Source organism: Notolabrus celidotus, chromosome 15 (genome assembly GCF_009762535.1).
Source record: "Notolabrus celidotus isolate fNotCel1 chromosome 15, fNotCel1.pri, whole genome shotgun sequence".
Classification (NCBI taxonomy): domain Eukaryota; kingdom Metazoa; phylum Chordata; class Actinopteri; order Labriformes; family Labridae; genus Notolabrus; species Notolabrus celidotus.
Window position 1 is genome coordinate 15018266 of NC_048286.1, and position 13262 is coordinate 15031527.

The following is a 13262-nucleotide window of genomic DNA, read 5'->3' on the forward strand; positions in this document are numbered from 1 at the left end:
CAGAGTGACATCTGGACTTTATGCAGCAAAGCTGTAATACTTCTTAGAACGACAGTACTTTCACAGCCTGTATAGACCTGTATAATGTCTGAAGTAAGATCGCAAATGCAAGGTGAATTCATTTGCAATTCTGTTTTTGTACTACTAATACTAATTAACTGATCTGTGCTTAGCCTATTAATTTAACAATTAAAAGTAATGTGAAGTAGTAAAAATTGTAAAAGTTGGAGTAAAATGTGTCAATGACCTTTGAAGTTTCTAGTGAAATTTGGGGCAGTATTAGCTCGATGGTAGAATCTAGTCCATAGGGACCTGGCCTTGGAATCAGAGGGTCGCCAGTTCAAGTCCCAGAGTGGACAACGTGAAGTGGACTGGTGGCTGGAGAGGTGCTGGTCCATTTGCCTGGGCGAATGGGGTGGCGGTGCTTGATGGCAGCCTCCACACTCTGACATCTCTCCGAAGCATGTCCATAACATGTTTGTGTATGATTGTATGGATAACAAAATATGTGTGTATGTACCATGATCAAAATAAGAACACAAGTGAAAATTTGAATTTCCCCCATGGGGATTAATAAAGTATGTTTACCTTTACCTTACCTTACATTAAATAACATGATTGGACATGTTTAAATGTTTTTTTCCCCAGCAAATTATCTAAACCCAAACTGTTTTATGCCAAAAGTAAAACAGAGAAATATTAACAGATGGACCTTGAACTGAACTTTGTTATATATGCCAAGCAATTTATTTATTTATCTATGATTTAAAAATTTATATTTTAAATTTTCTATCAAAGTCAATTTCCTGACAATGACATAATTGTCAATGCTCTTTCTTAAGGATAATGAATCAGAGATACACCTACAATGGATGTTACAGAATTTCCGTTTTAAACGTTAAGTTTGCCTGAAAAATAAAGTAAACAAAGTAAAAAGTGTTTTCATCCTTTCTCTTGTGGTATCTAGTGTTGGGATGTGCACATTTAGTCGCCTAAACTATTGAACATTGTCAATGGGACAATGACTACTGCTGTAATGCTATAAAGCTTTACTACCCAGATGTTAACAAACAACGATGACAAATGGAATTGGTTTGACAGTATTTTGATCTTGACAGCTTTGATACATTTGAATGTAGGCTGTGTCTGGTTAAACTGGCATGTAACCACTTGATCAGATCTATGTGTAAACAGCCCACGCATATGGATGTTAACCTGCAAGGAGGACCAAAGGCTGGTAGTGTTAGTGCTGCTAATATTAGTTACACTTGGCAAACTAGCATTTAAACTGTATATTTCAAAGCTGCCAGCACCACAGACAAATTTCCTAATGAATGCAGAGGCAGTGAACTTCAAACCATGGGCAATACCAAAACTAACTCCATAGCTATTTGCTATAAAGAGGAAGTGACTTTTTTTTGTTGAGAACTGGCTCTTTAAGTTTAGATGGCATTAACTCATTATAATTAAAAAAGAAAAGCGAAATAAAGAAGAAGGTTGTGTCACCAGGCTACAATAACAATATTTCATAAACAACCTCAGGTAATTAGGGCTCGAGAGAAATTTGGTATGTTTGCACAACTTCACAGCTATGCAGCCTTTCCCCCTCTTTGACAAAAATACCCCGTGAGTTCAACTCTAAACAAAGAGGAAAGGCTGGTAGGACATGTATGTACTGTGACATGTCAACATGACTGGTTGTATTTATCCCAGCACAGGCTGCGACTGACCAGCCATGCATGACTGCTGTACCAGTCACTAAGGTTAATTAACTATCTGGAAACTATTTGGGCCCTGCCAAGTTTGTGTCACTTCAGGTATGTCTCCATTTAATGTCTTCCTCTCGTAAGTAAAGCTGGCTGGCAGGGGCTCAGAGTACTTTTCCCTTGTCTGGAATTACAGAGACAGGACAGAGGAGGTAATGATATGAACATGGGCTAAAAAGGTTTCATTTACAGGTAACCCAAAAGAACTTTGTGTTCCCCAGAAATGTCAAAGACCCTCATCTCTTAGGCTTTGCACTTACCTCCTACACACACTACCCTACAGAGACAAAATGCTGTCTTCACATTTTTGGGCAAAAATAAGTAATGCCCTGATATTAACTTTGACAGCTGTTTTACTTTATATAAAACAGACTCACTATCAAACCAAAATATGCAAGTTTATTGAAAACAGCCACAAAACAGAGCTAAAAAAACAACCACAGTAAACAAAGGGTGTTGTAAGCTAACTGGTATGACAGCTACAGCTAGCTTAAAGGAGACCGAGCATGCCTATTTCTATACATACATATTTCACAATGTTGGATGTCCATACCTAAAACCAACAAAGTTTTAAAACATGAGATACACAGATGTTTGCATAATCCCTATGTTTTCTGGCTTCTCTGAAAAGCTCTTTTTTTAACTTAGTGAACCCCATGTCAGCCTCTGCCATCCTATTAGGACAATGTTAAATGACATGTCCACCTGGTCACTCTTTCAAAATTTTCATTGCCTGGAAAGTCTGTTTCACTGCTCGGCTGTGTCCTACCCTTTGCACATTTTTGATCCAGTATGTCTTTAATAGTTTCTTGAAATTGTTCCTTTGGTTGTGGAGGAAAGTCAAGACAATTTATCCTCCAAAGACGAAGGCACCAGAAACAATGTGAGGTTTTCTATGTTATCGGAATGACAGCGCCCACAAAGTAGCTGTTTGTGCTCGCCACTTCACTGATGACTACTTTGTAAATAAAGGCCAGTGCGAACTGGATTTTCATCTCAACAGTTACTGAAACCTGGGGCTGCTCCATCTTCTATGAATGCTCTGAACCACAACCTGTAGGTAACATCATAACAACAGTCAATGTAATAGTAGTGAACATATGCTGACTGAGCTAAATGGGGAACTAAGCGGGTGCAAACGACTAGCCTCAGACTGTCCCAGACTGACATACTGAAATGTGAAAATGAGAATAATAGATCTCCTTTAAGCTAACTTTTAATAAAGGGAAAATCGTACTTAATTATGAGAATTAGTTCTTATTAGAAAGAAAAAGTTAATATATGTGTTCACAGAGTTAAATTCTTGATGGACAGAATGGCTTTAAGTGGTTGTCATCCAACTAGCCAATGTAAGCTAGCCATAGACTGCTTCAGTCATTGAGTCTTTGCTTAAGGTAAACTGTAGCTCTCAATAGTTCATTAAGGTGTTTCTCAAGGAATGAGATTCTCTTTGAAGTTGTATCTGTCATTTAAATAAGACAACTAAGAGCTTGTAAAATGCCGGGATCTTAACTTCGTCCACATCCGTGGGAGTGAGAGCAGCATGTGAATGAAACAACCTAGGAACTTTAAATAACCGTCTTTTAATCACTTCTGCATGCTATCTTCTGTGCAGGGAAACACCAACAACAATCCTGACTCTTGGGGATTGGTTTCAATGAATAAAGAAATGTATGACAAACACTTGTCAAGCCACCGAGCCAGGTATGATGAGCTTAGTCACCAGTACCTGCTAATGAGTGATAACGTGTTAATTCAAGATTTCAGCTATCAAAAAAAAAAGAAAAAGACTTCTTGTATGGTCTGTTTGTACATTGAACTGCATGGCATGGCTGATAATTTGTCTGATATTAGCATGAAAAATTCTCAAAAAGGCACAAACACTGCCAAGATGTCAAGTTCAGCGACTAAATTAGCTGATGTGACACATAGCAGACAGCTAGCAGCACCCACCTGCCACTCACCGCCATCCCTTAATATGCATAACTTAAAGCCTCTATATAATTTGAATCTGTGAGTTCAATAAAAATTCTCTCCCTGTACAGTTGTCACTTCAGCATTGGCTTAAGGCTGCCACTTGGTGTTTCCCTGCACGGTCGCTTGCAACTGACAGAAGCTCAACTTAACAGAGAAATGAACAGATCAGTTCAGAAGCACTCTGTTCACTCTGTTACCCCAAACTTTTGTTTTTATGAGGAAAGTTACTTCCAGAGCAACTAAACTTTACACAAGCTACCAAAAACTATTACATTTATTAAATGCCTTTCCCTATTACTTATTTTGAAGTAAAGGATAATGTATAGGGAGTAGGAGGTAATGCGAATAAGAATCCCTTGTCTGGGTCTGGTGGTTGAAGCTACTTTGTAGCAATCAACAACTTAAGGAGCTTTTTGACCAGAGTTACCAGAAACATTTAGTTCCAGGAACTTCTCTTCAAGGAACTAAATAGTTCCTGTGGCCCACTGTAATCTACATTTTCACTGCAGCCTGAAGTCTGGTGAAGATTATACAAAATCATGCCAGTGACTTTTAGAGAAGCAAAAAAGCACACTGCCAGACCAGCAGAAGGCCATACAACAATGCTGCCATATAAGGCAACCAACAGGCTGGCATCATCATATGCAATGTTAAAGTTAGCATGTTACAGTGTTTTTGATCGTGCTGTATTGCATTGCAAATTACTTTGTTGAATCAACACTTGGAAGGAGACAAGCACCAGTAGCAAAGCAGATTCCAAATGCCTTGAATGCTCAACCTAAAGCAAGAAGACAGATTTTAAAATCCATGGCAGAGATCAACCGGTGGTTTGGTTCAAATAGCGACCCTGTTAACTGGCAACTGTCAGCCGGATGCATCCCTTGCAAATGGCTTCTGATTGCCAATAAGTACTGATCTTTATTTTGATACTTTAATTCTAAAAAACTAAACTAGGATGCTAAACTAGAGGACCCCTCATGTGTTTCAACAGCTATTTAAGACCCAACAACCACTGACACGTTCAGCCGAAAGTCGTCACTCTTCAAACTGTGACATGACTTGTGGTCAGGTTGAACCTTGTATTGCTTTTATTGTTGAGAATTAATCACCATCATTATGGTTGTAAAGGATTTTGACCAATCAGAATCAAATCAAATCAAATCAAATCAAATCAAATCAAATCAAATCAAATCAAATCAAATCAAATCAAATCAAATCAAATCAAATCAACTTTATTGATACAGCACTTTACACATAACACAGTTGATCCAAAGTGCTTTACAACAGAAAATGAGGAAAACAAAGAGAAAATGAAATAAAAAAATACACAAACAGAGGAAGAGAGATGGAAAGAAGAGTGGTAAGAGAGAAATATAATTAAAAATTAAATTAACAGTGATAATAACACTATTAATAATTGTATTTGGACAAGATTAATGAATTTTAATAAACAACAAAAATGTCTATTCACCTAAACAGAGGTAGTTAGGATTTAAAATAAATGTAAAGAATATTTTTCTTTTTAGATTGTATGAAACTGTGTATTTACCTGATGCCTGCCAGAGCTAACTAAATGCACCTTGGAGTATTAGCATTTTGTGCCTTTATTATTTAGGCTCTTTTAATTTAAAGTTAAAGTAACAAAGGCACTACATCTTTCTGTTTGTTACCAGTTAACCAGCCATCCTTAAACATTTAACCCTTCTTCTCAACTTTACTGCTCATGCAGGTGATGCTCTCTGCTTTTATAGGACTATCTACTATCCCATCGGGAGCTCTGTGAGAAGTTGAGGTACTTGCAGGTGAAAAGTCAGAATATTTGTTCTCTCACGTAAAGTAGAAATCCCAAGAATACTTAATCTACTTTCCAGATGATCTAAGAGTTTAACAACAGGCTTATTAAACTTCTTCTCGGCCTCTATATTAATTCCTTGTTTATATCTGTTGGGTACATTAGCATAATCAAATATTGCATGAAACACAGTTGTCATATTGTCTTGTACCTGCGACATGTCAATATTATTCCCTCTGTGGGGACACAGTTATTGCAGCACAATTCATCGGGGGACATCAAAGCCCCTGTTCTCTATGTAAAACAGCAGAAATGCTCTCTGCAGCTTGGTATCTGTAGTCATTTGCCACTTCAGGATGGAACTGGGATTTTCTGCCACACAACAAAATGTATGAACATGTCACATTGTCAAATTTATCTGTGGGTTCAGCGGTGCTCTGCAAACATGAATATATCATAACTCCATGAAATGAAGAGAAATGCATTAAAAAGTCTCAGAGAGGAAAGCTTCTGATATTCAACCTGCCATCTCATCTCTGCATGTGTGTTTCTATATGGTTCATTTTTCACTTCAGTGTGAAATTATTGATTAACTGCTTTTATGATTCACCCTTTTCACATCAAACACTACATAAAAGATTCACATGAAGCAGACTGTGTGTTCTCTGTCCATTCAGTGTTAAGGATTGTATGATCTTTAATGCACAGGATGTATTAAAGAAATGAAACCTTCTGTATTTATGCAGTAAAAGTATCTGTTTTCAATGCTTTAGATATGCAACCTATTATCCAGAGGCCTCAGTGAGATTACAATCAAGAGAACAGCTCTTTCTTCTTTTTTTCAGTTAAACAATTTAATGTTTCAAATGTGCATGAGCAGAGGTGGGGAGGCAAGATAAATTTGAGCTCATGGGTGGGAGTGGATTATCGTCAACAAGTTCAAATCGAGGACTATTTTTTCGCATTGTTCCCTGTGAGTGATTGCTGCCTGTGTGGCATCACGACATGCTGACTGCAGAGCTGTAAATAACATTGAACTGTGTTTTTTGGATGTGTGCGTCTGTTAGTATGACATCTGTGTTTTAATTCTGGGAGAAAAAATCCTATATCTGCATGATCCTACTATAACCCAAACCATGTGAAGAGAATACAGATGAGAGATGTTCCCTCCTTTCTCCCACAAGCTCCTTCAACAACCGCACACAGCAACACACAGTGACCTTGGCTGATTAAACATTCTTGTTCTGAAAACCTTCAATATGTGTCTGTAGTGTGCATACACTGAGCACCTACAGAGGTGTTGGTCTGTGAAAAGGAATGTGAAATGAAATATTTTAATGGTAGTATTTCCTCTGCTTCTTCAGGGGCTTGTTTGTCGATTGATAAGTATGCATATATGCATGTGTGTGCCTGCAGATCAATATGATTTCATTGCATGTGGCCTGTGGGATTTATTATCATCACTCATTTTAATGAGGTAGCAAGTGATAGGACAACAAGATCACTAAGAGTAATGTTCCACAGGGAGAGAGCAAAGACCGCCACCAGATGGTTCAGCTGGGAATGACTAGAATACCAAACAGGCTTCACAAACAAAATCAGTTTATTTGTGAGGTTAGGTGGCATAATTCCTGCCATGTTTACAGAAATAGAGTTGAAACAGCCCCCCCAAAAGGAAGCAAAACGGATGATGTAGCACACTCCAGCTGGCACCACATGCTCGGGAAACACATCATGATTTATACACAGTACAAGGGAGCATAACTCTTTCACATGATTTCCACAGTGGGCTAATATCTTCAAGAAAATAATGTTGTTGAGGGGTCTCTGTTGTGGGCATGCTAAATGTTGGCATCATAACACTTCATATTGCAGTACTGGAGATATACAGTATCCTGTGGGCCAGACTGATCCCTGGTTTAATTTCATAGCAAATTGTTGGCGCTTTGAAGCCTCCAGTTACCACATGGTGACACTGGAAATGGTCTATTTAATACCTGTTATATTGTCACTAGACCCACTAGTCCTTCAGCTGCCTCCAGTCCTCTGTAAGATTGGAGACGAACAAAGGGAATATGAATTAAGTCTGTAACAGAGCTGGCCGCTGGCATTCTGAATTCTGAATGTGGCCATGCTTTATGAGCCTTTCAGGTCTGATCATTCTTAGTCTTAATTACAGCAGTAGCAGGCAGACATGGGCGACAGAGAACATAGGAAGCTATCAGGGGAGGTTAAAAAAACTGAGACGAGTGAAGATCACCACTCCCACATTCCAGGCGTATAGGGAAAGTTGGAGTCAAGATGAATACTAAAATATCAGCAAAGAACTGTTGGAATCGACAATGTTTTAAAAGTATGTGTGAGAAGCCCGTTCAGATTTCTCAGCTCTTATTTCAAGTAATTTAACAACCCAGTTCCCTGCTGAACACTGGTACCTGCGGCCAAAACTGTCTCCCAAGTCCATGACAAAATTTAAGGCTGTTTGAAAACTGTATTAATGTGAAAGGAGTTTAAGTCCAGACACAGTCATGTTGTATTAATTCTGACACAGTGCATGAACTGCAGGTTTGCAGTGGCTAAATATTTACAGCAGATGCAGAAGTCGTTTTATTTGCTTGAAACACACAACCACAGTCCGCTGTGCTGATGCCAAAAAGTCTCCTAAAGGAGGGGGAGAACAGAAGTTTTAAACTGAGCTGTCATAAACAAAGAAACAGTTGACCAGACCAATAAAAATAAAACACAGGCGATGCTAAAGATAAAAAATAAGCAGCAGCTGGCTGACTGGATCGTGTACTGCTGAGATTAAACACAGTTTTAAAGTTAAGTCAAAAGCACTCACAAGATTAACCTGATAACATCCATAGGTTGTTCACATATTTAATATAAGCTATCTCTTCACTTTTCTCCACAAACCAGCCAACAAACCACTTGACCTGCAGCTCAGCTTGTTTATATTGTACATTTATAACACAGGATTTTTCGTAACACCATACCCAGCTGTCAGCAAGCTTGTCTCAGGTACAAGGACAGAGAGGGCATCATAACATTCGTATGAGTCACCAATACTGAAAGGGATTTGCAAACCAAGCAAGAGTGCAGCCATACAGGAAAAAAAGGACTCAAATAAAAAAAGGACTTCAAACAGATTGATGAAACATCATCAAAATGAGAGTTTCCCCCCTCAGCCTGCTCATCTCTGCTCTCACACATACACCAGCACTCCAAAAGCTGCTGTCTGTGGAATTGACAAGCAGTGCCAGGTCGGGTGTTTGATCTCACTCGTAATCATTATGATGCTCTTAATTGATACGGGTTCGTCCCCTACCGCTGCAGGTCCAGGTGAAACCATTTGATCCCTGCTCCCTGAAGTAAACCTGTCCCCGGGAGGTGCTGCTGTCAACCCGTCACCTCTGTCCCTGAGGCAGAATCAAATATCTGAGACGGCAGAGTCACAGGCAGAATCTGTGGAAATCTCCACAGGCTTGTACCTATGCTTTTCCACTTTGCCCAATTACTATAAATTGTGTATATTCTACACTTCTTCCAAGCATTTCCCAATGCAGCATTTTATATTGATGTTTTTTCAAGCCTTCTGGTAAGCCACTGTTTAATGTCAGTTCAGCTTGAAAATGAACTTGCAGAGATGTGAAACCAGCTTTGGATAGATAATCAATAGTAGTTCATAGTTAATAGACATTTTTTATGAACTATTGAGTCAACAGTAACCTTGCATGGTAATATAAATGAAACTATGGATTGCCTCAGAAATATACCAGGTGGTGCATTCAAGTGTTGGCAGGAATTTGTGATTAAAATACTGCTTTTCACGGCATTTCAAATATACATATCTCCTGTGTATGTGGACCTGAAACTGACATTTAGGAACTCAAACACAGTGGACAACGTGACCTAACAGGGTTAATAGGATGCAAAGTAATGTGTTTTATCTGATAAAATTTTTTTAGAATGTATTATACAAGTCATGTGCATTAAGACATTTCTGAATTGATCTTGAGAATAAGAATACTTTGCATGCTTAAAATACAACTGCTTTGATAAAAGGGTGTCAATACAGAAGGCACCAATCGAGGAAAATACTTTTAAAGCTGCACTGGGTGATTTATGACCTCTGGAGCACAAAGATACTCCAACAGAAATCCATCCTTAATTATAGTGTATCTACTCATGTTGTTATTCGTTTTCTGCCTACAAAATAAGCTGACACAGAGCACCACAGGCAGAACCTGTTGAATCTAAGTTCAATATTCAGTCACCTTTTAACTCTGCTTTTGTCCACAAACAACCAACTGAAATATTTATCAAACTTCTGCTCAAGCGCTCGTTCCTCGCAGCGCCTTTCATCAAATCCCAGCCAATTGTCTGAGGTCTTGTAAGTGTTATTAGTTTATACTGACATTTGATGAGAGCAGTGAGACTCAACCAAACAACACTGATGTGTACAGGAAAAACAAAAATAATGAACTGGAATCTTTAATAAGCTATGATCTAAAGAGTTAGAGCCATTAAAGACAGTATTAAAACAATGTTTAATGTTATTCTAATTCTTGATGAAAAAATAGAAATTTGCAGTTTTGCAGCTGCTGGATTTTCTCGTCAGCACCGCAAAATATTTTCAATAACAATCCCAGTCTTTCATGTGCATTACCATGCAACCATCAACATAACCTCGACTTAGAATAATGATGACTAAATGTCTGTTATGATGGATTGCCCTTTTCAAGCACGTCTCTGATGTTGATTTTCATACCGTGCTGACATGAACTGAAACGGAGGGCTGTCTGGGAGGTAGAAAAAATGCATTCATCAATCTAAAAACATATGGCTGCATGTTAAAGGGGTCAGAGGGTCAGAGGCTGAGAAGTCAAGGAGGCTTGACTTCTCAGATGCATGGTGAAGAGTCATTTGTTTCCACAGGCTGCATTATAAACCTATGTGAGAAAGTGGGTCAGAAACTCTGCGTTTGCTATGACCGGGCAGTGTGAGCACCCTGTGGTTACACCCTTTCATGTAAAACCATACATGAGTCATGACATGCCGTTTGTCATGACGATCTCCTACAGCCCAAACCCAGAACCATAAATGATTATGACCAGTGTCATGTCTTATCAGTGCTGGCATTACATCGGCTTTACAGCACGCAGGCTCAGGTTTAATATTATCATAGGTCATTGACTGCTCTGTTTGCATTGCTTTGAAGGATTTATGTCCAGACGACTCACTGTCCAGTAGTCATGCAGAGAGGAGGCTTATATCGGTCCCAGAAGTGGAAGACTGGGGATGGAAACAGTTGAGTTGAGGGTAACTCTCTTGCTCGGGTTGGGGCGGGCGAGCGGGCGAGTGGGGAGAGAAGCAGACATTTAAAAGAGCTTACTGCTGTAGCTTTCACTCTGGCTTTGATTGTCTTTGCTTTGATCTGGTTTGGGGCGGCCATGTTGTGCAGTGTTATCCTCCCATAATCTCTGCCATCTCTGAAACACTGCAGTGGAAAAAGACACTGACTGTGTTTCTCTCGGTGTGTGCACTGCTGTGGTCAATATTTTCACCCCTCACAGTAAGCATGAATCACCTTATCGAGGAATAAAAAAAGGGGGGGGGGTGGATCTGCAGAGGCATTCTTTGAAATGGTATACGTGAGTGTGACTCTTGCAAGGTGACCTGGACCACTTTTTTCTTGCCATACTTTAAACTTCTTCATGCATGCCCTGTTTTCTTAATGAATCAACCCTCCACTTAATCAAGTGCAACATTACCTTCTCTTCTGCTGCTCCAACAGTGTTCAATAGAGGAGAAGCTCTGTGCTGTTTCTAGCAGGGAGAATTTCAGAGCACCAGCACTAACGCATAACTTCAAAGGGATATTGTGCATCTATCCCAAATTAGCTGCCTGTGTAACTGTCTGAGCACTTTGAGACCATCCTCTGTTAGGAAGAATACATTAACATGTGCTTGTGAAATTAAAGGCGTTTATGTTGTAGAGCACCACTGAGCCTGCTAAAAGGACAAAAAAAACCCATAGATATTCCCCCACATGAGGCAACAAAGGAGACCTGGTTCAATGAATAGAGGCTCAATAAAGTCAAGCACTCATGGTTTTTAGATCAACATTCCCAGACAGACTTTCTGTATACATGTGATACCTCTTGATACCCCTTGATGCCCAGAGCTTACCCTGCTTGGAGCTGCGAGAGGGCACAAAGCTGCAAATACAAGCTCTGATACGAGAAAACATACACAGGAAGTGAAGATAAGGTGTGTTCTGCATACTTTAAGCTCACATTTCCAACAGTTTTTCTATTCCTCCTTAAACACAGTTTAAAGCCCATAAAAAAACGTAGCTTCATGTTAGTAACAAAATCAGACTTTAGCCCTTTGCAACAGGTCATTTGAGCCTCTTGTCCCTGATCCAAAGTACATATTCAGCTGGAATATATTCACTGGGCGAGCTGTCATGTGTGTTGACACACACTTGGAAAACCTTGTGCAGTTTGCACATGATTTGTATCACCTGCATATCATTAAACCACAAGCATTTGCTAGTGGTGTGATCTACAACAAAGACAGGACCTACATCGCGCTGAAATATCTGATCGGTCTGCAGCTGAGGACAATGCAACACAGTCCTCTATGCTGTTTTTTTAAGCTTAATTACATAAACAAATGCATGATTAAAAGTTGTACTGCAGCTCTACGCCAGCTGTTTGAGGCAGGCTGACACAGCTGTATACATGTGTCTTGCACACTAAATCAAATGTCCCATTGTGCTCATCTGGAGTGAATTAGGCGGTGGGAGGGAGGGGGACCTTGAGTCTTTGATATACAGAGGAGGAAATGGGTAATGTCCTGGAACCACATGGAACATCCTAATAGGAGCTGGTGACTGATAAGAAGGAGATAACCAGATCATCTCTGTCAGTCTGCAACCTGTAACCTTTTGATTTGTTCCCTTAACAGCACACATCCTTGAAATAGTGCTGATTCTTAACACATAAAAGGCCCACTTACTGACTTTTTTAAATAGAAATGCTGTAATAAATCATGTTTAACAGTAAATGTCTTCACACAAGCTGTGTCAACCCTGTCATGCATGCCACACCCACAAAGAACATTTTTTTTCCATGTAGAATGAGCCAAACGATTGCACTCCCTGGGTTTCAGTAATCTTAAAATGATAGAAGTAAGCTTGCAATTGCAATGTTTTTGGTTTAAATCCATACAAGAGGAGGGAAATTTAGGGATCCAGTGACAACCAGAAGCTGGAGAGCTGCAAACATCGCACACCCCACTCCCTATAAATCCAGTTGATGTGCTGTGGAGGAAGGCACTCAAGCCCCGACCACTGGAGTGGAGTTGGTCAGTAGCCAACAGAGGAAATCTGTGGTTGTACTCGGCAGCTCCTGTGTGAATGTGCAGCAGGGTGTGTCTGAAATACAGCCACTATACACAATATTTAAACTGCCTGGATAAATAAAGGCTTCAAATAATGTTAAAATTATCAAATAATTTACTCTGGTTATTTTTGTAAACAAGTGAACATGGATGCTTGGGTTCAGGGAATAATCATAATAATAATAACTTGATGTTGAAACCAGAGGAATGTGTCGGGCTGAAATAAAGCAGCACTCTCTGCAGCTACAGCTCAAAAAAGAGCGAATCAGAAAACAGAGAAGTTTTTCATTCATTCATTTAAGGGCATAAATCATTCCC

General features: G+C 39.5%; 1 long non-coding RNA gene across 1 annotated transcript; it reads left to right on the top strand.

Moving 5' to 3' along the window:
- The first annotated feature begins 5055 nt into the window (after window positions 1-5055).
- On the top strand, window positions 5056-5664 carry LOC117827271. Its single transcript, XR_004634179.1, has 2 exons — window positions 5056-5103; window positions 5473-5664. It is a non-coding gene; the product is annotated as an uncharacterized LOC117827271 (long non-coding RNA).
- Window positions 5665-13262: the final 7598 nt, after the last annotated feature.